A 23,978-nucleotide genomic window follows, 5' to 3' on the forward strand; every position below is an offset into this window, starting at 1 on the left:
TGGAAATGTCAGCTAGCGTCAAATCTACATTACACCGTTCACCATTGGAGGTGATGTATGGCAAATATAAACAGCACTACTACGCTGTTAAGTGGTCTCAAGAGGGAGGTGGAAATTATAGTCATGCGTTCTAACATGTGTTTTGGGTGTAACATATTCTGAAGTTGAGCCTGACTGACATTTTAACAGACATAACAGATGATGTAATTATGGATTTCCGCGTATATTAAATACAGATGTTAGGCTAGGCTATGTATTCGATAATATTGCACGAAGAACAAAAAACTAGCCTAATAATTGCTTATTCCAATATATATATATATAATAGTTATGATACGTATTGTCTCATTATTATCGGTTATTTATATATAAAAAAGTAATTAATAAATAAAATGGCATTCATATTTGCAGAGTGCAGAGAAGACCGGAGACAAATATGTTTAATAATTTAATGTTATGAAATTATGTTGCAACATTTACTAAGCTACATCTTGGTCTAATTTAAAGCTGAATCTATCTAATTTTGTATTTATTAGATAATCTATTCGATAGATAGATAGATAGATAGATAGATAGATAGATAGATAGATAGATAGATAGATAGATAGATAGATAGATAGATAGATAGATAGATAGATAGATAGATAGATAGACACGCAAGCCGGTTTTGACAACACAGTATCCACGTGGTGGCGCCACAACCTTTCAATTTAAACAACATGCACTAAATTATACATGTTTTTGTAATACATGCTATCCAAATGCATTCCTGTTTGAAAATAAAGACATTAAAACTATATTCTGTAAAATATACATACTCACACTCAGCTTTTATTTTCAATTTTGCAAAGCATTGAGTAATACTGGGAACATGCATGAAATATGTCAGTATTTTGTGGCAATGCAATATAAAACACAAATGTCACAAATAGCAAATGTAGATGCTTTTGTCATTGATTACACATGTAATTTCAGTTGTACAATGCAACTAGTGTTACTTTGCTTGAAAGAGACATTTCCAAAGTTGCAGAGAAAGTACTTCTCTGTTCATTACTGCATTTGGGAACAGCTCAGCCTGTTATTAGCCTAAACAGCCCATTTTGGACAGCCAGTTGAGGCACAAAGGTCATCCAGACTTCCTTTTGTCAGTTCAAACTCTGTTTGGGGTCTGTCCAGATCTCTTTAGTGTGTGTCTGTTTGCCAGAATGGGTAGGAATAGAGTTGTTGTTAAACTCAGTAGCAAGTAAACTACATTGGTCAGGAATTTGCGTCATAGCCATTCACGCCGGAGTGAATGCTATTCTCCATCTGTCTGTCTCTAAATGTCCAAAGGTGCAGCTCGGGCCTCAGCTGAGGGAGAGGGTGATACATGAAGTCTTTCCAAAACAAGAAAAAGATAAAGAGAGCGGTTGTGTGGTTGTAAGCTGACTAAAGAGCACATGAAATCAAAATTAGGATTTTGCGGTTTGAAGTCTATGACTGTTAGCACTGAGGTCGTTATAGCTGAGGAAAGCTTTTTGTTTCCTATTTTGAAACTTTTTGTCTGTGGTTTTCACTTTATAACAAACTGTAAGCATAATATTGTATGCCTGTTTTAAATATATTTCTTTCAAATGAATCTTTTGAATGTTTTTGAAAGAAGTCTCTTATGCAGTGATCAAAAGCGTACAATTGGGAAATTGTATTACACGTTAATTGTGCATTATTTTAACATTCTAATCATTATGTTCTAGGCATATTAGAATATCACTGTAATATGCTGCTATTTTGGTGCTCATTAAATATTCTTATTATCTTTTATCTGTGTTGAAAACACTTTTTGCTGCTTAATATATTCATAGACCCACGATACCCCGCAACACATTTAAAGCCTAGTACAATTTTTTTTAAAATCCACTGATCCATTGATGCAAAGTGAAACATTTATAATGTTACGAAATAACATAAATGCTATTCAAAATGTTTCAGCGTTGCTACTGACCACCACATCTTCCTATTGGAATGATTTATGACTCTGAAGACTGGAGAAAATCAATTCATTAATTTAGCAGTTTTTTTTATTTGAAGTGTAACAAAACACATCCCCTCCATACAGCCAGCAGGGGGCAGACTATTTCTGTTTTTTTTTTAAATGCCCTTTATTACACTTTCTGATGATTGTCAACTTTCTAAAAGCCCTTCCAAATTCAATTTGCTAACTCAATGAATCAGCTGTGAAGCATGGAGCTCTATCCGCGTTTGGTCACTTTGATCAAGTAATTTATTTCACTGGTGGGCAGGACAAGTTTGACGTTTTACTTCTGGCTTGCATAACTTTGGAGCAGTCACAAAAGCACACACAATGTTCCTCTCTCCTTCCTTCTCTCACTCTCTCTCTCTCTCTATCTGTTTTAGTGTACTTTCTTTGCATGACAAATGACACTGCAATTGTTTTGCCAAATTAGCTGCCGGTTGCACTTGAACAATGCAAAATGCACTAACAATAAAAAAGAAAAGCAAAGATGCTCTGTGCTTTAATTTTTTAATTTAAAAAGGCAAAATGACATATTTTGGACGTACAATTTTTATTGAATCGCTGCATTAATGCATTTTATACATTGAATCAGCGGATGCAGCTTGGTTTTGTTTTGCCTAGGCACATTTTTCTGTCTTGCTTCTCTTTCTCTTCACTCCCCCTCTCTCGATGTACTTGGCTAGATCTGTGAGCCTGGCAATAACTAGATACATGGAAGGAAGGAAGGCAGGATACTGCCAAACGGCAGAAAATTGATGGAAGTTGAAAAGATGAATCAGGGCAGGAACGGGAAAAAAAAATCTTTGATGATGTCTTATTGAAAAACAACGTAAAGCTATAAGGATTATCATGATAACATGATCTTCCTGATACTTAAAATGAAACAAGCTGTTATTTACCACTGAACCTTTAAGAATTATAGGTCAATGGGGTTTTTTTTGCATAAGAAAAGGGCTAAAAGTTTATTTGCATGCTCTATGTATGCTGTCAGCTCCATCCTTCATTACAGTAGACAATTAACAATAGTTAAAGACTGCATGTACGCCTATGTGTATAGCATAACATCATGCATGTGCAGAAACATGTGTCTGATGTTAAGCAACAGCATGAGATAAAACAACATCACCATTTCTCTATTTCACTTCTGAGACCTCCTGCTGAGAAGCTCCTAAATAGGTCTGATACCTGAAACACATGTTTGAACTAAAATAATGGAGCATTCACATGGAGATGTCCTTGGTACATTTTCTTTTGGACAAACACATAGAGGTGACTCTTTGTCACTCTCATTTCTCAGAGTGCATTTACAAAGCCAGTTTCTGCAGACACATTTTCATCTCTTGCCTACAAAAAAAGTTAATCCCCCCCAGAAATTTCAATACATTTCTTTATTCCCTTGAAATATTTTAAATGCATGAAAATCCAGTCTTGTAACTTTTTCCTGACAACAAAGTTTCCAATATTTCAGTACAAAATACCACCATAATTATAGTGGCTGTCTTAAAGCATCTTTAAAGACTACCTTTAAGACCAAAAAATGAAAACTAGCTGACAACCTACACATGAGAAACCAAAAGGCAAAAAGGTGCATGTTTGAAACAAATCCATCCATTAAGGCATTTTTAACTGTAAAGCACACACACACACACACACACACACACACAGAGAGAACTGGCCCCAACTGAGCCTGGTTTCTCCCAAGGTTTTTTTTCTCCATTCTGTATGGATGGGGTTTTGGTTCCTTGCCGCCTCTGGCTTGCTTTGATGGGGACACTTAACTTCTAGTGATTATCGTTGAATTGATTACAGAGACTGTCTCTGCATTTAATAACAAATTGTTCACTCTCGTCATTATACATCCCTGTCATTGTATTTTTCTATTTTATACTGTTCAGTGCTTTGAGGCAACCTGTGTTGTTAGAAGCGCTATATAAATAACAATTATTGATTGATTGATTGAATTCCAGCTAAGATAAAAGTCATCTGTCCTTTATTGCTTTCCCGGTGAAAAAGCGGTCTCATCTGAATCAAGAGAGAATGAAAATGCACAGACTTAGACTAAGGTGAAACAGTTCAGAACTGTTCTAAACAAATATGTCAGTGGATTTTGATGTGAGAGAATAATAGGGGACTTATTTTCTGGAGGAAGCATTATTGTAGATTACAGACTTTTATTTCTGGCCAGAAGCAATGGTTTAAAGTTTAAAGGCTGTAAAGGTATTGTAAAGGTACCCACAAATTTTTATTCTGTCATTAATTAAAGTTCCAGTGACAAGTGACAAACACAGAAGCACAGAGGTGACATCAAAACAAATCACGGATCACAAATTATAAAATGAGGATTTGTACAGAAAATTATTGGACATTTCTGTTTTTCCTTTGCTGTAAACAAAACTTGGTTGTATATTCTCACCGGAGCTGACATTACATCCTGCATCATCCACTAGAATGCCATGAGCCTACAAATGTTAGCAGAAGCTAGACAATCATTTTAAATATGCTTTAGCATTATTTTATGATGGATAGATGTGCTTGGGTTTCAAAATCTCAAAACCCATTCATTGCTATTATAAACCTTAGAACAGCCAGAACATTTTTTTAATAGATCTTTGGTTGCATTTTGAGAATAATGATCCACACCTAGGATCAGTAAATTTAGGTGTAATTTTAATTATTGGATGAACTATACCATTATTATGATAATTTTTTCCCCCAGCTTTTTTCTTCACAAGATGTTTATTGATGGACTGGAGTCATGTGGGCCACTTTGGGATTATTGTGATGTTTTTATTAACTGTTCTGATAGAACCCATTTAATGAAGTGAAGTAATTTGTTCACATGAAGAAACTTATTTTCTGATGAAGAAACAAACTCAGATTTGCAAATTGTGATTTACAGTATGGTTTTATTAGGTAGTTTACCCAAGAGCTATTACAAAAATATGAAAATGTGCAGAAATGATTCTAATTTGAGCTAGGTTTAAAAATTATTCTGATTTCTACTAGGTGTGTTTATAACCAATGCAAAAAGAAAACTGTTAGAGGAAACAAGCAGTAATTGTACTTTTCACTCTTTTGAAACCTGTTTCTTTTGAAACCTTGTAGTTAATAGGCCTTGTGACAACTTTCCTGTGTGACATTCAGACCTGGCTTCCCCTTTTCGTTTGTAATTACTTTGCTGTGACTTTAGATCAATGGGTATTTGGTTCCTCTGTCTTTCTAATCACCTCTAAGTAGCCCAACGCTGTTGTCATCATCACAGAGGAAGTACACAGCAAACAAATCAATAGTCAAATGCACAGCATAAACTGACCTAGTCAAATGTTACATTATTATTCTTTGGCTTTCCACCCGAATGTGTAGGAGGACAAGTCAAGAGTTTGAGAACAGAATGTGAATGATCCTCCATTGTACAATGAGCAAAAGATTCATTGTCTTGAAGAGAGACTGAGTGAAAAATAAACTACCCACACACATAGACTCTCCGTGGACTGCTAACGTCATAATTATTGGATATTCTTGTGAGATACGCTTGGCTCAGGTCCCAGTTGCATGACCTTTACATTAGCCTGCGTCATTGCTCTTTATCAAAACACCGAAAGAACTTGCTTGTAGGGGTACATAACACAAATGGATTTGGTTTACAACTATGAGTTTCAGTTGTACTGTCATGTGCTCCACACATCCATTTGTTTGGCCACTGTTGCATAACTCATTATTACATTGTTTGCTCCAGTCAATCCAATGGTATAGATAGGAGTGTCTTTAAAAACAGATGTTTATCTTAAGCAGGCAATTTAATGCCCATCAACGGCTAGTGTTTACTTTCACTTGACTCTAATAGTGTGTCACTCTAAATGAATTCTTAATGTCAGGTCCATTCACTCATTGGCATTTTAATCAGGAAATAATGATCATGTGGATTTTATGGCTCTGTTTCACCATTGAGTAACTGCTTAGACATTCCCAAAACTGGCTGCGTGAGATAGACTATTTATATTTAGGAGTGGCTGCTGTGATTTTCAGTGGGATGCTAGTGATTCACTCTCTCCTGTGTGTAGAGGAGCTTGAGGTCTTTGTGGACACATTAAATGCATGTAAACTGAAACAGAAATGTGGGTGCTCAAAGCAGGGGTGTCTCTAGACATAAATAACATATGGGGTTTAGTCTAACAGCGCCATTTTATCATGGAAAGCTTTAAAGTTTTAAAGGGTTAGTTCACCCCAAAATGACAGTTCTGTCATTAAATATTCACACTTATGTTCTGTCCATAACCCAAACCCAGGGTGATGAAATCTGAGAGCTATCTGACCCTCCATAGACAGCAACACAACTGGAATGTTCCCAGGTCCAGAAATGTAGTAAATGTCTTAGTAAAACAGTCCATATGACATCAGTGGCCCAACGTCAGTTTTGCAACACTATGAGAATACATTTTTTGCGAAAAGAAAACAATTTATTCAACCATTCTTCTCCCCTGAGTTACGTCTTCCATCATTTTAGAGAGTAATACAACGCATGCGTATGCTTTACCCTAAGCGTAAGCCAACAGTAAACAACATTGATTACATCATATACATTCTTAAGTAATCTCCAAAATCTCTTAAGTAATCTCCAAAATGGCAGGGGAAAAGAATGATTGAGCAACACAGGAGGTAAGTAACAGGTAGGTAGCATAAGCATGAGTGAAGCAATGACTAGTGAGTCCACTTCATAGTACAAAACCAGATAAGTGCGTGCTTTCATGCTTGTTCTGACTGGATGATTGGATGAGTGACAGGTGCTTAGAACTCAGGTGACAATGATCGTTGTGATTGGTTGGTGGCAGAGTCTGACAGATCCACGACAGATGACACATGGACCTGGGAACATTTCAGACGTGTTTCTGTCAATGGAGGATCAGGCATGTCCTGGTTTTGCTGAGTTTGATGTGTTCCTGGGTCAACATATTTTGCTGAGCCTAGAACAACATTTTAATCCAAAAAATATCTCTGCACCTCACCCATGAGTAATGCATAAAATCAGTGGAAATGATAGATAATCAAACACTGATTATAAGCCTAAACTTCACAAAAAGCTACAAAATGATTTTTCAAATCTGATCGGTTAATCACAATGTTGTCCCAGGGTCAACAAATATGTAAATAAAATATAAAAACATAAAATATCCCACAACAGCAGCCATAAATCTATCACAAAACAATTAAATTAAATTAAATGTGATTAAGAGAGTCAGTTAATTTTCTTACTTTCCTCCTCTAAAATATTTTCTACAAAAGAGCTGCATTATCTAGAACCAGTCTCTATAAAATATTGAGACTACAGAGAAGTGTGTGAGTGCGTGTTATGAACGGTTCCAGCCCTGCAGGAGGGTCACAGGCATCATAGACCCCGTGCTGTCTGCTGTTCCAGGAATCACTAACACTTAATAGCCATCTCCCCAAACCACTTACACACACTCATACGCACCCGCTACCGTCTCACACCGACCGTATGCATAAACAAAAGCTGCTCAGAGATTTCTTCTCCAGACAAACTGACTGAGTAGGATGCATGCTGATGGAATGTGACCAGAAGGACCTTGTTTTGAGTGAGATTCAGACATGAACAATCTCTCAGCTCCGGGAGAAAGCATTTATGCTTTTCGTTTGTTTCATATCTTCGCTTTCTTCGTTATTGCTGAAGAAATACAATCCTTTCATTCAGCATTCTTACTTAACAGACCCAGGAAACCACTCGGGCCCAATGTACTTCTATTATCCAGATGTGTTTTGCAGTCAGAACATCTGGTTTTGTCTTTCTGTCTGATCTGTGTCTCACCAGGAACACGTGCTGCAGTGTATCGTAGCGTTATGTAAGTCCACTACTCCTCCCCATAATATGCCTGAAAGTGCTAATGTGGCTGCTGTAGGGATCTCATGTGTTGTACACTGATTCATGGATTTCTACAGGTGGATTGACAGGAACATAGCGGCCGACTCATGTTCACGGCTCCAAATCATCAGACCTATAATTAATTCAGCAGATAAGCTCAATGCAGCCATTATGAAACTAATTGTAGGGTCTTAATATACACCACATATGCATCAATGGGACGTGGATTTAAATGTGACAGATTTGATACGCACATTGTTCTTCTTTGAATAGAAGGTAGTTCAATACAATTAGCATCAGGATAATTGCAGCACTTTCACTCAGCCTTTTATTCGGTTTTCAAAAAGGATTTGCTCTTATGTTGTTTCTCAAGAAGTAGCCGGGCTGGGAATAAACGACACGTGTTTGGTTGATTGTATCTCTCTTATTCTTTTCAAATGTCTTTAGGCTGGTTTTCTACTGTATTTGGAGGGTTAAAAGGAGTTAGTTCATTAGTCTGTTAGAACTGGAGGACTGTGACCATTCACTTGTAAAAGAAGTCATTTTGGAAACCTTTCTTTTTGTTTTTCTGTGAGGAAAACTACAGGTTTGGACTAACATGAGGGTGAGTAAACAATGACAGAATTTTCATTTTTGGTTGAACTATCCCTTCAATTTCCTTTTTTTGGTGGACAATGTAAGCAGACGTCTTGTCCATCCTGTACATTATGTGGACTGAGATTCCCCAAAAACTTAGTGTTATCTTTTACCTCTCACATGTTTGGTGTAGTGTGACAAAACCATTGTTTGATGCCAAATTAAGAATTATTTAGCTTTAAATATGTCTCCAGAAATAAAAAAAAAAAAAGTATTTGAGTAGCCACATGGGTAACACTTTAGAATATTCTAAAGTGTTACCCATTAAAAGGATCTGAATGAACACCTAATGTTTGCATAATGACTATTCACAAGTACACTTTGAGACCGGAGGAGCATAGAAATGCGTCATGTAGAATGATACTGATTTAAAGGTTAAAGCAAAAACAGTAATATGGATAGATCTTATATAATAATATAAACATGCAATAATATGGACAGATCATATAACACAATGATAGTCTGTGTGTCTTGTGGGTGTGTGTGTGTGTGACATCTTGCTGACTGGTAGCTGTTTATATCTATATCCAACCAATTAGTATGCAGTGCTTCACTACAAATGGTTTGTGGGGGTGTGTAGAGTTGTCAGACTTTTTTTATGGCGCTGTGTAAGCGTGTCTCTATGAGTGCGTGTGTAAGTGTCTGTGCTCATTTTCCCTGCTCATGTTGGAGGGTTTGTGTTACTGGGGTCCAGTTTCAAGGATTGACCTTGTCTCTGGCCCATCCCCACATGTATAATTCAGAGCCAACTAGGCCAATGCCAGTGACCCAGGTTTTATTCACTATACCTACCTAGCCAAACTGCTATTGATTAGAAGTACTGTGTATTGACAAAGTCACGGTGAAAGCCCCAGCACAGGTACTTTAAGGCTGTTAAATTAATGTCATTATTAAATATTACCATAACTATTTCTTGTATGGTTTAGGGATTTTATCAAACTTAAAATTATTGCTCTTTTAAGCATTTTTTCTTCAAAAGTACATTCGGTACAAACCTAAGAGTACAATTGGGAGATGATGCAAAAAATGTATTTATGGTTGACGGAATGTGACCAGCAGGACCTTGTTTAGTAATCTCTCAGCTCCAGGAGAGAGCGATTATGACCAAGCTTATAATTATTTTTTGTGGGATAGCTCATGCATAAATGAAGAATATTTACCATTTTATAGCATTTTATTTTAATTAAATGTAAAACAAAACAATAACAATAAAGTTATGAGCTAATTCAGTCATCATTCATCATTACATTATAATGCACGGTGTAGATAATAGACACACGCACACACACACAAGCTATAGTGCATATATATATATATATATATATATATATATATATATATATATATATATATATATATATATATATATATATATATATATATATATATATAAATATAATAAATACAGCTGCTGACCAATCAAAATGCAAAAATGGAACTAACTATATATATATAATAATATATATATATATATATATATATTATTGCATTTTTATTTTTCATATAGTAGTTACGTTAAAACAAGTTGGATAATGTAACACAAGTGTCTTACTCCAGCATTGCATAACAGGAGAGGTTTCCCTTCTAAGGGGGGAAAACCCAGTCAGTGGTGGTACTGTGTCTCCCTCCACACACCCCTGCCTCTGGTATCTAAACCCTGGCCCTGATTCTGGTCGTGACGTCCAGGCCTTCTAAGCAATCCGATGAGTATTGGTTAGCCCATGGATGACTTCACCAAACTTGAGAGGTTGGTAATCACATCAGTAACGATATTCTAGAGCAGTGGTTCCCAACCGGTGTGCCGCGGCACTAAGGGGTGCCGTGAGATCTTTTGAGGGTGCCGCCAAAATTTCAACAAAATTTTTTTATTAAGGCAGAATCAGTGTAAACAGTATTCTCATATCATCTAGGACTAGGTATAAGGTGTTGTTGCATGCAAACTCTCGAAATGAAACAAATAAATAAATAATAATAAAAAAAAGCTAAGATTTTAAATATCTATTTCCTTATAAGGGTGCAGGGAACTTTTGAAAGGCTTTCCAAGGGTGCCTCAAACAAGAAAAGGTTGGGAACCACTGTCCTAGAGTGTCATGTCAAGTTTAGATATGGCGTAGAAACAGAGGAATTTTAACGTACATACATACGTACATATGCTGCGAGTAAACCAAGGGCATGGATTCGTCAAACAACGTTTCATTTTCAGCACGGCTCATGAGCTGTAACTCTAAACTCAAGACATCACTGCCAAGAAGGCTGGACAGCACTGACACCAACACTGAATTAACCTCTTACATTAGTGAGCCGAAAAAGATCATGATCTCTAACATCCTCTGTCATCAATCCAGATTCCCAAAGACTTCAAGTAAACACAATCCCTTGTTTTTCAGCTTTCATGTGGGACGTGAGACCTAGAGCAGACATCATGGAGAAGGTGTTGATAGCTGACTTTCTTTGCACAGTTCATGGAAAGAGGATGTGATGTATAATTAGCTGCCTTTTCTGAATAGCTCATATAGCAGTGACATTAGAGTTGGTATTCTGTAAAAGAGAGCCATTTCTTAACCATCAGAGGCGTTGAATGCAATTTATAGGAGGTGACCTATATTTAATTGGAACATTATGATTGACTTCCTGATCATTGGTCCCGAGGCACTTTTTCTGTAACCAATCTGTAACAATATGTTCCACTTCAGGAAGAAGCTGCTCTCATACCGACCCGGTCTCAACAACCATTAACGTCACTAATCCGGGGACTGGATAGTATCACAAGGTAAAGGCTTTAGAACAATAATAACTTAGTCTCATAGACTGATGGAAAACAGAACTCGACGTATGACACATGAATTATGACGTAAGTTGCGTCATACGTCATAGGCGAGCCAAGAAAAAGTCAGTCACGTTATAATTTGAAAACTATCGATCTGCTTTAAAAGACATGTGATAAACCCCCGAAGGCGTATAGTTTAGTTTCATGATGGATATATCCAAATTACGGAACTTCAAAATAATAGCCGCTGTCCAGAAAATGTTTTGTGTTTATTTGAAAGAAGAAAGTCATATACACCTAGGATGGCTTGGGGGTGAGTCAAACATGCCGTTCAGTTATATGGCTAGTTAGATTTTATGATTTGCATTTAGTATTTTTTTAATTCCTGCTGTCTTCAACAAAAATAATAAGGATAACTTTTCCACGCATACAATTATTAGCTTTTTATTTTTTACAACCAAAGTAGAACATACAGTAAATTTAACGTTTTGATAAAAACAAATTGTGAATGAATTTTGAAGTGAATGAATGAAGTGAAACCTTTTTCGACATTTTGATTAAGCTCATCCACAATCATGCAATCCAATTTTAGACAATCACATCTGCACTTTAATTATACAGCTCTCTGCAAAATACATCAACAGCTGCTTTAAGATCTATGAAACTCAAAGCTAAATTATGGAAATTTTATTAGTGAGATTAAATTGTTCAAATAATGTGAATATTTATGTAATGTTTGCACTTAGTGAAAATGATCAGACATAAAATGAGTTTCAGCAACAGCTGCAGATAAAATATTCTTCTGGTTTGGGATTATAATCAGCAGTGTTTTTCAGGCTGTGCCAACGAACAGGTTCTACTGGTGTGTGTGTGTGTGTGTGTTAGTTGGCATCCATCTGATCTTGTGTTCTCACTGACCGCTATGAGTCACTCATCTCCTGTTAATGTCGGATCTTTCTGAAGATTGAGATCTGATTACACACACACACACAGAGAGAGAGAGAGAGAGACTGGAACTGGCATTGCTGCCAAGAGTTTAAAAAGGTCTGGAAACAGGTCCTGTGTGTTTAACTATAGGGTAAACATGAAAAGAAATATGGTAGAGATGTGTGTGAGTGAATGAGATACAGTACTGCTCAAAAAAATATTAATTTATTTGCATTAAATCAACTAAAAAAAAAAAAAAAAAAAAAAAATTAAAAATGTTAATAAAAATAGTAAAATGTTTTTTACTGCATCTTTGATGATTAAAAGTATTCATTTATTTCAAATACATAAAAATGTCTAGGAATGCACCAATACTGAAATTTTGAAACTCAAAGTTGTTGTTATCAAATTTCTATTTGTTTAAATATAAAATAAATAAAAAAATAGTTTATTAATTAATATATCAAAATAAACCTTTTTAAGTGAAAAAAATTATATATATATATATATATATATATATATATATATATATATATATATATATATATATATATATATATATATATATATATATATATATATACTGTATATTTACAGCATGGAAAATGTATTATTTTTATATATAATTTCCTACATATTATTATATACTTTTAAAAAACTTTTTAGATGATGCAAAGGTAATCTAAATGTAAAAATATAACAGAACTCATAATTGAAATATCCAATGTAATGTATATTTATCTCTATAAGAGCAGATAACCAGTGGGTAACTGATACGCATCACACAAGCTTAACTAACTGTAAGCTTGAATGAGCATGAGTTGTAGCGTAATAAACCAATAACCGCTTATGCAGTATCAGTATATTGACTATATAAGCCCTAACATACCCTCATAAGCCAGCAGCACATGCACAAACAAACCTATTTTCTTTTCATAGATACATGCTGTGCCTGTGTGGCATGAAAGGGGAGACTGAAAGATTGCCGAATGAAAAGGGAAGGGGACTTCGGGGGGATCCCACTTCGGTTGAAGTAAGGTTTACAGTTAGCATGTCCCTTTCTATTTTTGTTTCCATCTTGTTCCTTTATTCACTCTAGTAAACTATCACATACTACATGGAAGATAAACAAACCAGGTATGTCAGAGTAATGTTGCATGAAATCCCATCTCAGCCACTGTTTTCTTTCTGCAATCCAAGCAATGTATGAAATCATCTCTGCCTCTCTGCCAGAATGCAATGAGATCATCGTCCGTCCGTCTATTATGATCATTGGAATTTTGAATATACAGTGGCCCCAAAAAGCTTTTGAATATTTACACAACACTTAATAATAATACATATTAATAATACATATATTTCACTGCATTTATGTCATTTTCTAGTTCACTTATTACTATTATTTTTTTATTTTGTTTTTGTGTATGATTTTTTTTAATTAAATGTTATTATTGTCATTATTTTAACTTTGTTTGCTTGACATTAACGTTTTTGCTCAACAGCCACCGTGGCTAGTGGTTTTCCAAATTTACTAGCCACTCAGCATTTTCACTGGCCATTTTCTTTTTGGGAAATTACATTTTATTTGAGTTATTACTAGACACAAATGATTCCATTTGACCTCTTTAAAGGGGATTTTCCCCTTACCGTATTAAAATGCACGCATAATCTTTCATAACAAATTCTTACATTTTATTTATAATTTCACTTAATATAATAAGAAAAAAGAATAAGGATGTTACCAATCTAGTATCTACAAAATCGATCTTTCTAATGCAGAAGAAACAGAAGTGAAAACAGCATTCGAATGCATTTATGACAGTTCAGTGCAGCTGAAATATAGCACAAAAGCATTTACAGTGCATGCAAAATTATAACAACATAACATATTCTAAATATGAAATGTTGGAAAAAAGATAAGCTACAATGAAACTAAACCTTATGCCTCAAGTATGAGGCAAGCGCCTGTCCTTATGGATGAATCACCGAAACTTTGTGAGCTATAAATTCAGAATTGCAAGAAAGAAAAATCAGAACTGCAATAAAAATGTGCTGTTGCTTTTATTCTGTGGTGGAAACTAGTTTCCATAATAAACTTAGTGGCTCTTGCAAACAAATTTTGAAAATAAAACCAAATACAATATCTTGCATTATCAATTATAATTGCGTTTTTGTTGCATTCCAGTACAATATGTTCATTTGTAAGAGCGACTGAGCACAATATTTGAGGCCGCTGTGTGTGTGAGCACCTAATGCCTGGGGTTCACTGGATGTCAGGGATAACAGAGAAGAACAGACAGGTGTGCTTGAAGGGACGAGAGGGGTGGGTGGCATTTGTGTTGGATGTTTGAAGTGTGGGTGGTTATGGGTGAGCGATGTGTGGATGTGGAGGCTGGATGTCTGTGTGGGCTGTTGGATAAATCACGGGGTTTATTCCCTTTGTGTGAGCATGACTCCAGCACTACTAAATTGCTCTGTATTTCTGCGTGCCCTTTCATGGGGGTTCACCATGTTTATATTTAAACAGAACACGGACTGGCACACTAAAGGCCATCTCTGGCACTGAGCGTAGGCAGCCTGCTCTTCTGTGCGCTATGGTATCTCTTTGCCTGTCTATTTCCCATTGGTCGACCGACTCGGTAAACCAGTCCCTTGTCTGTTTTAAAATCTTAGAGGAATGCAGTGTTTTCTCTGGTTTTGTCATCCATTTTAAAATGAAGGAATGCTGATTACGCACAGCATGGGAAGGTTGACTAGTACGCTCTGTTCCAACTTGCAATGCAATGGCTTGAGAATATACCACATTTTCACACCTACAGAAAACAGAGAGGAGGGAATTGCAATTTTTATTTAAAATATAAACACTATTATATATAAATTATGCAGGTTACAGGAATGTTACAATACAAGACTGATGTCCATTAACACGTTAAATATGTCATAAATGTCAAAACGACCCAAAAAGTGCTATGACTGTGTCTATGCATGCAAGTAACTGGAAATAATAATATTAAAACAACACACGCATTAATTACATCCAGTAACTTAAAAACAAGCTACAACATTTTTTTTAATTTTAGTAACGTGTTTGCATATTAAATAATATTTATATTATGGTTTCTTAATTATTTTTTTACAAACGCGTTTTAACACTGCATTCACGTTTTTACTTACGTTCATTGAATTTTTCTTTGCAAAAATATTTTTTCTTGACAAAAATAAATTGCATCATAAAAAGAATGACATTTTTTTGCAAAAAGATACATTGCCTATTAACATTAAAATGTAAGCATTTTTGCAGACACTAATGCAAATATATGCACATAAACAAGCTGAAAAAAAATCTGACATTCTGCTCCTTCCAAATGCATTTTGATCACTTTTAATCACAAGCATGTGGTAATAAACATGGTTTTGTTTTGAATATTTCCTAAGAAATGATTTGGCATATTTCTTGTTAAGAATGTTTAAGGACTAGATGTCCTTCTATGATTCCAAAGTGGCCAGCGTGTTCTGCTAAACTCATTTTAAAGGGAAGTGCAGTGCGTGAGATTGTGCTGCAGTGAATTTAAGTGAGTTTTATGCAATGATGATCTATGTTTTATGCAAATCCCACAACGTTCTGTTATTTTTGTCCGCGTTCACCTAAAATCCTTTGCATGCTTGTCTGTGTGATACGGCCAAATCAGCCTCTAGAGAGTCAGCCACTCCACCACGGGTCTCTACAGATCACCTGCTCTGACCATCTCAGGCACACAAGCTTGAGATCTTCATCAAACCGCGACTCCCTGCAGAATTCAGTCCATCTGTTATGTCACGCTGACCTCTCTGCTCCAGTTTATCTCTCTCCTAAAGTTTCTTTCTCTGATCTACTCTCTTTGATACCACCTTTCTTTTGCCAGCCTGTGCCGTCATCTTCCTCAGAGGCTTTGCCATTTATATTGCATCAAATGTAAATAGCTACTCATCTTATTTCCCCTCTATTTGTCATTTTCATTTCGCATCCTTCCCCCTGGTTTGGTCCCTCTATGGCTTTTCTGGTGGGTCATTTTTATTGGGGCAATCAGGACTGTTGCGTAACAGCAATGGACAGATGGACAGGTCATGTATTATTAGCATCAGACAAAGTCATAAAGTAGGTTTTAATGGGTTACTGTTGCCTGATCCAAAGTAATTTGATATTGGGTGCAGAAAACATTGTCGAGAGACTTATAAATGACAGAATTATTGTATGGGGAGATGGATGCAACAGGATTTGAATGAAAGACGTAAGAAGATTGCAGGGTGTGGTTTACCAAGTTCTTAGCAGGTTGTGCATCGTGACTCATGGTAATTCTTAAAATTCTGTTATCATAGCTGGCATATTGCGTCAGCTATTTTTTGACCGTATCGACCTAACCACAGCCATTAAAAGAGAAGTTACGCAAGCATCACGATTATTATTACTCAAGCTTAGGATCAGGTTTTGGAACAAACCACTAATTCTAAGTATTACACTTAATGTGCATCATTTTTGCAACAGAACTAAAATAGTGAAGCTATTTTAAAACAATCTTAGCTTCGTCGATAAACTGTAGACAAAATATCACATAAAAACCAACCAGACAGCAAAGTGGCACCCTGAAGTTTAGAACACATACTTGTGCAAAACCCTAAAAAACCACATAGCGGTTCGTTAAAACTACCCAAAACTAACCCACTGCATAACAACACTGGCGTGGACAACTTAGCAACCACCCAAGACACCTTGGCAACCACACAGTAACGAGCTAAAAAATAAAGCTTGCTGATTTTAGTATTTCGTATTTCTATATTTCTAATTGTGCTCAGTAATCATTATTAAATACTGTAAAAAATGAGATGCATTTCTCTAGGAAATGATGCAGCAGATTACATAGACTAGATAACATTGGTATTGAAATTGTGGCACTTCCTGTCCAACCTAGCCTTTCATTTGCTAATATTTATGATAATTTTCTTTTCAAACATGCACTGTGTGATCAAAATGACACGCAACGCTGACAAGAGGCTTAATTACTCTCGAGCACATGTGCATATTATACTTCAAAGGTGTTGCATGGATTCAGATTCTAAACACATTTTTTTGTTCTGTGCCCTGTTTGTGTGCCTGTGTTTATGCGCATCTCCCTGTGAACCTATTCATGGTTGGCAGAGTCGGGATTCTGTATTTTTCCACTGTGCCCACTGCAGCCCACAGACACTCAGCATTTGGTCTCAGGTGTGCCGTGCCTGCTGAGACCCAGCCAATCAGAACATCAGCACCCTTCCTCAAAAACATTCAACAGCCAATCAGAACATCCACACTCTCAACAGCTACCCGACTGCAGTACAAGAAGGCCTCATATCACCTTCTCAATATCCTTCACATCCTTCACATTTACACAAGGGGAAAGTTTAATGATTTACTATAAATCAGGATGGCTATTAATATAAATATTATTAATATAAAATAGTAATAAGTAAAAATAATATTGATATAATTGTAATTTCTTAAACTAAATGTTAATATATTTTTGTATATTATAATAGACCCATCAATTCTAAATGTAATTCCATGACTTTGAAAAATTTTAAGAAAAATGTAAAATAAATTTAATGAAAATTTATTTTATTGCCACCCAGCAACACATTTATAAACACATTAGAACTCAGATAGTGCAGTTTTATGTTTTTCTTCTTGCCTTTATTTTTGATTTTACAGTTTGCGTTCCATGAAATCATAAAAATAACATGTAAAATATATCAAACTTTACCTCAGGCTCAGCATCTTTGTCTCGACATGCTGCCATTTTAATTTTAGATAAGCGTGATAAACTGATACCAGTGTTTTTACACCAAGTCTCTTGACCTGAATATTTGCAGTGACCAATATATTAAAAACTACTTTTTTCGTAGAAAGAAGGCCCTCACTGTCAGGATAAATTAAGAGCAGGCAGTTTGTCGAGGTACAGTTTACAGTAAGTGGCTTCCCCAAGACCATCCACTACTCAGATACAACAGAAACAAGGGATGGAGATCAGCAGAGAAGGAGGAAGTTTGAACATAAAGAGGGAGAACACGCAAGATATGAAGAAAGTGAGACACACAGACTCAAGTGAGATGAGACAATTTTTTTGACTAGATATATGCTCAGAAATCCCAATAGGTGACACACTCACACACACACACACACACACACACACACACACACACACACACACTACCACAACCCACGAGAATGTAAGATTCCTCAAAGGAAAGGAGTACACAGATGCAGCCTTAGGATGTTTTCACAACTTAAATGAACTGCACATGCAATTAAACTCAGGTACACAATGCATTATATCACACCCAAAACACAGTACAAACAGTACAAACAAACTGTAGCGCACACAGTTACAGAGCGTGTTAGTTTTTCCAAGAAACAGGTGTGTACTTGCATCTGTAATGAGGGCTATTAAAGTATATTAACTGCAAGATGACATTGCAGTTGCTTTTGAAGCATGAATAATTGGCATAGCCTTTTTAATATGATCAAATTTCCATGTAAAAATTTAAAAGCTTATCTTAGGTTACAGTCTGTCTGTAAGATATCTCTTTCTAACCGCACGTGAGACTACACTGTAATTCACTCTGAGCTCACTCTGGTTTCACACTTTCACCTTTTCCCCTCCTCTTTGTTTTTCTTCAATATAGCATCACATCTGGCTTCGCATTATAGGCTGCTGGCAATTGGTGGCTGTTAATTTGCCTATTAAATATAGATGATCACATTTCATTTTTTTTTTTTTCCATGTCACATTGCTTTTGTCTTCCTAACTGGAGGGATTAGTAACATGCTATTTTCACTATATATAAGACATGACGTTTACAAATGTGTGAAAGAATAATTTAAGTGGAGTCGCAAAATATCCATCTGATGTAAAAAAACTCATGTACCAAAAAAAAAAAAAAACATTTGAAAAATAACAAATTACTTGGCATTGAAGTTTTGTGTTGATACTTGAAACATACTTTAATATTAGAAACATACTTAATTTCGTAAAATGAAATTTATTTTGGTGGTTTGAAGGGTTTCAGATTTAATATTTATAGACAAATGATTAAATACAATTGTAAACAATGAAATAGTATGCCATGCGGCAATTTTATTTCTTCAAAACAATTGATTTCACAATTTCACAAATTATTAGAAATACACACACTGAATACAAGAAAAACTCTGAAATACTGATATAGTATTTTTCTTTTTAAAGTGCTCCAACAATGCTTCTTTCCCATACACAAACTGAATGTATGTACATACACATACATGCACATCATGTACATGCTCATCAGTTTTAAAAGGTGTTACTACATTTTGATTTTATATTCTTTGAACAGACCTGCATATATAAATTATATATATATATATATATATATATATATATATATATATATATATATATATATATATATATATATATATATATATATATATATATTGCATGTTGACATGTATATTTGCTGTATAATAGCATTTTTTAAAAATCATAATTTCTCTTAAATATTTTATTATCTTCATCTGCCTAGAGAATGTAAACTTCTATGAAATATAAATTATATATAGCCTTACAACGTACTTGAATATGGCAAAATCTCTTTTGATTGGGAAATATATGTCATATATTCACATTTCTGTTTTCATCGCTAGCTGTAGTGACCTGTTGTAAAAAAAATTTTTTTTAAAAAGCCAGACTTTGCCTTAGCATGTATTTAGGTTATGGTGAGTAGGTGAGTTGCCAATCAATAGTGCTAATAAGGCTGCTCATGTTATCCCTCACGTGAGCGTCGGGTGTCAATGCTCTGGAATTCACTCCCTTTTCTCAATATAACTATCACCATCCAACTCCAGACTCTCTGCTTGTCTCTCCGTACCTCTCACCTTGAGTGCTAAATTCTAGTTGAGCAAACGACACCAGGTGCCTGCTTATAATCTATCTCTTGTTATTGACATTCTCTAGATTGTGTTACCGAGGCCACGATCTAAACACGTAGACCTCTCTATCTATCTATCTATCTATCTATCTATCTATCTATCTATCTATCTATCTATCTATCTATCTATCTATCTCTCTATTTGTCTATCTATCTACCTAATGTCAAAACATTTTATGTTCATATTAAAAAAATGTATATGAATATCGCAAAAAATAAATAAATAAAATAAAATAAAATAAAATAAATCTTTACAGAGATTATTGCACAGCAAATGATTTCTAATAGAATGTGAAATTGCAGGGCACAATGAAAGTCCACAAAGTACATTCAGTAAGTCTGTTTATTTATTTATTTATTTATTTAATATTTTGTTCATAATACATTATAAACTAAAATCTTTTATTTTAATGAATCTTTAATGGGTTTCTTGTATTTGTGCTGCAGTCTATAAAACATTCATATGTGGGTGATCACGTACAAAAACACAGACACAACATTTTATTTATTTATTTTGCATTGTAATTTTAGTGTTTTTGAGTACAGGTATTTTTCTGAAATGCTCTGCAGGAACGTCATGCTATTGTATAATACAAAATATATCAACTCGGTCAAATGTGACACAGCAGCAGGTAACCATGGAGACTAGAGAAATGTCTCCAAGTGTCTTTGGAATCCACTTTCTAGTTCTGTTGTAAGTATTGAGATACCCATTTGTGTTAGTATAAGTGCTCTTTATGAACACAGGTGCGTGAGTTTGCTCTCTTCAGCAAATAAGCGAAGGATTCTCATCTACTATGTTACATTACACACTTTTAAATGGTTTCTTTCTCATATTCTAAATTCCTTAATCTCTAGAACTAAACCATCACCAGTGACCTGCTCTACAAGCATAGAATCAATCTTGAACTAAAACATTTAAACCTAAATACAACAAAGAATTATCATTTACACAAATGAGTTGGAAAGATGCTAGGTGTCGAGATGTGAATCATTTCTGAGCATCTTTTTTATTATGGATTGCTCAAATAAGCCTGTTTACAAAAAAATAATTGGATAACAAAAAAATCACTCCCTCTTCTCTACATATAAGTAGTTTTCAATAAACCGATTCATTAAAATGAATCAGGTTTTCTGCTCTACTTGCCTAGTTTAAACTGATTCACTGATTCAAACAGATTTGCCAAAGCTACATATGAGAGATGATTCACTAGAGACATTTTATTGTTTCTATGCTGAGGATACAATGTCTCTTAAAGAAAGGACATTTTTATCTTCATTATCTAGTGAGATAAGCTTCTTGCTTAACATATTATTTTGCTGGGGACATTTGATCCTCACAAAACCTGACCCTCACACGTTAGGACTCCCAGCATGTTCATATCTCAGCAGGATATGCTGTTCTCCAAGGTAGGGTGGAGAGCACTCAGGAAGTTTCAAAAGCTTTGTCTTAGAAAGGATGTGTGTGTTCAGGCCAACGACCCTTCATAAAGACATCAGGACTCACTCTCACTGTATCCGGCATGTGGCTTATTTAAATCAGCTGCTATATGTGTCACGATCTCACCAGCTCAGGAAGGCTTCATATATAGACAGATGTAAGGGATATTCTGGGTTAGGTGTGTTGACATTGAAGATGGATTATCTCAGAGTCAAGTACATGTGTTTATTGCACGTGATGGATTGTTTTCATAGTGTGGACGAGCGGAGTCAAAACCACAGACAACTTTGACATCCAGGCAATCGTTTAAGATACTCTAAAGACGCCAGTCAAGAAATGTTTGACATGTTTTACATATGTTTATTAAAAATAGAAAGCTACAGAGTATTTTAAGATTACATTACCTGATCGCCCAGCTGTTTGTACACGGCACTGTAGACTTTTAGAGCATGTTATAGGTCATTCAAGTGGTCATTTTTCTATTTCATTTTCATGTCCACTTGACTTTTTTACGGCAATGTTTTTTTTTACGAGGTTGTATTAGTGACAGAAAATGAATAATAAGGTTTATTATGAAATAAATAAGATTTAAAGGTTTAAACTAATGTTATGTTATAAGGTGATATATAATTTATATATCATATACATATACATTCTCAATTTTTTTATTAAATGCTATTATACAGCAATTATACATGTCAACATGCAATATATATTTCATTTATATATATGCAGGTTTAAAAAAAAAAAAAAAAAAATATATATATATATATATATATATATATATATATATATATATATATATATATATATATATATATATATATATATATATATATATATATATTTAATTAAAATATAATCCACCTCTATTAAAAGACTGTGGAAAAACAGCACTATTATTAGGCACTGTGTGAGAATACTGTGCAGGTATTATTCAGTGACCTGTGCGGATTTGCTCTGAGCTGTCTGGTAAATAGACTTACCTTGAGCCCAACTATTTTCCATCCAGTGCAGGACGTGGCTGTTTAGGGATCTTTGGCTATGGGCCTGTATTGTTGTCAGGTTTGGCGGGTCAGTTTGATTCGTACTTAGAGTATGATCTCACTGCTGCTTTTTGTATAGGTCAAAATGGAAAAGGCCTTCTCGTGTTCCTCAGATGACTTTATAGTGTTTATATGCTGCACGTTTTTCTATTGCTTTCTTTCTATCAATACCAGCTGTCCTTTATGTTGATTTCAGGTATGTCAGTCAACGCCTTCTCATTTACTCCATACTAATCCATCCTTACTTCTCACGCCGCTGTCATCACATGGGCGAAATGATTCAGTGATTCCTCAAGGTTATCCCGTCCTATAATTTCTCTCTCTCTTACACACACAAACACAAAAATGTAGATTCTGTGGATGTCAAGTCCAGCAATTGCTCTCTAATTGCTAAAAGCAATTTAAAACACACGGGGTGAATTCATAAAATGGCTGTAGTACTTTTGCATGTGACATTTTGAGTGCACTATGAGATTATGTAATTTGTAACTGTGAATATTTAAATCATTGTCCTTCTGTCTTAGAGCTAACAAACCTTGTTTTCTGTTATTGCTATATGCATTATTAATGCATCTCATAATACATAAGGTAAAAATATTTCTGAAATATTTATGATCAAAGTGGGAGTGAAAATATGCATGCCAGGTCTTGACTTTCATTATTAAGAACTGATTGGCTCATGAAAAATAGTTCCATATTACAGGTGCATGAAAAGGAAAAATGAGAACTCCATTTCTTTAAATTGTGTTTTTTCTTTAATAATATGCGCTGAAAAATCATTCATACTAAGGCCAGAGCATGAAAAAATAATTAGTATTAAGAAGATAAATAGAATCGCTTTTAATTTTATTGGCAGATATAAACATCAGCGTTCATAACTTCATGCCCAGTCTCCGCATCAATCCCAGCGTCTTTAACCCATTGATAGCTGCAATTGGGAGATTAGCATGGCCCAAATCGCATTACCGTCTCACCTGTCTCCATTCATGAAGCCCGGCCTTGGCCTTGGCCTCGACCTCCAGCTCTTACCGGGTTACAGGGCAGACTGTGCTCCTACAGACTTCGTTTGCAGACAGAATGTACCAAGTCTGGGATTGAATTAAGAGGAGTTGAGTGCTGCCTTGGCATTGGCCATGGTTTAATGCCCTTGTTAGAACTCCGCCAAAAGTGCCACAGCTAACCTATCACTGCATTTCAAGATCCAGTGCTCTCATTCTCACTCAGGTCTCAGATTTACACTGCCAAAGTTCAAAATGTTTCATATATCAGAATTTATTGCAACAGCAAGCAACGGC

The 23,978-nt window shown here is 35.2% G+C and overlaps 1 protein-coding gene across 8 annotated transcripts in view; it reads right to left on the reverse strand.

Moving 5' to 3' along the window:
* The window catches only part of foxp1b (forkhead box P1b), a 529,351-nt gene that overhangs the window by 238,857 nt on the left and 266,516 nt on the right, over nt 1–23,978 (reverse strand). The gene's annotated exons all lie outside the window — the stretch shown is intronic.

Source organism: Puntigrus tetrazona, chromosome 6 (assembly GCF_018831695.1).
Source record: "Puntigrus tetrazona isolate hp1 chromosome 6, ASM1883169v1, whole genome shotgun sequence".
Classification (NCBI taxonomy): Eukaryota; Metazoa; Chordata; class Actinopteri; order Cypriniformes; family Cyprinidae; genus Puntigrus; species Puntigrus tetrazona.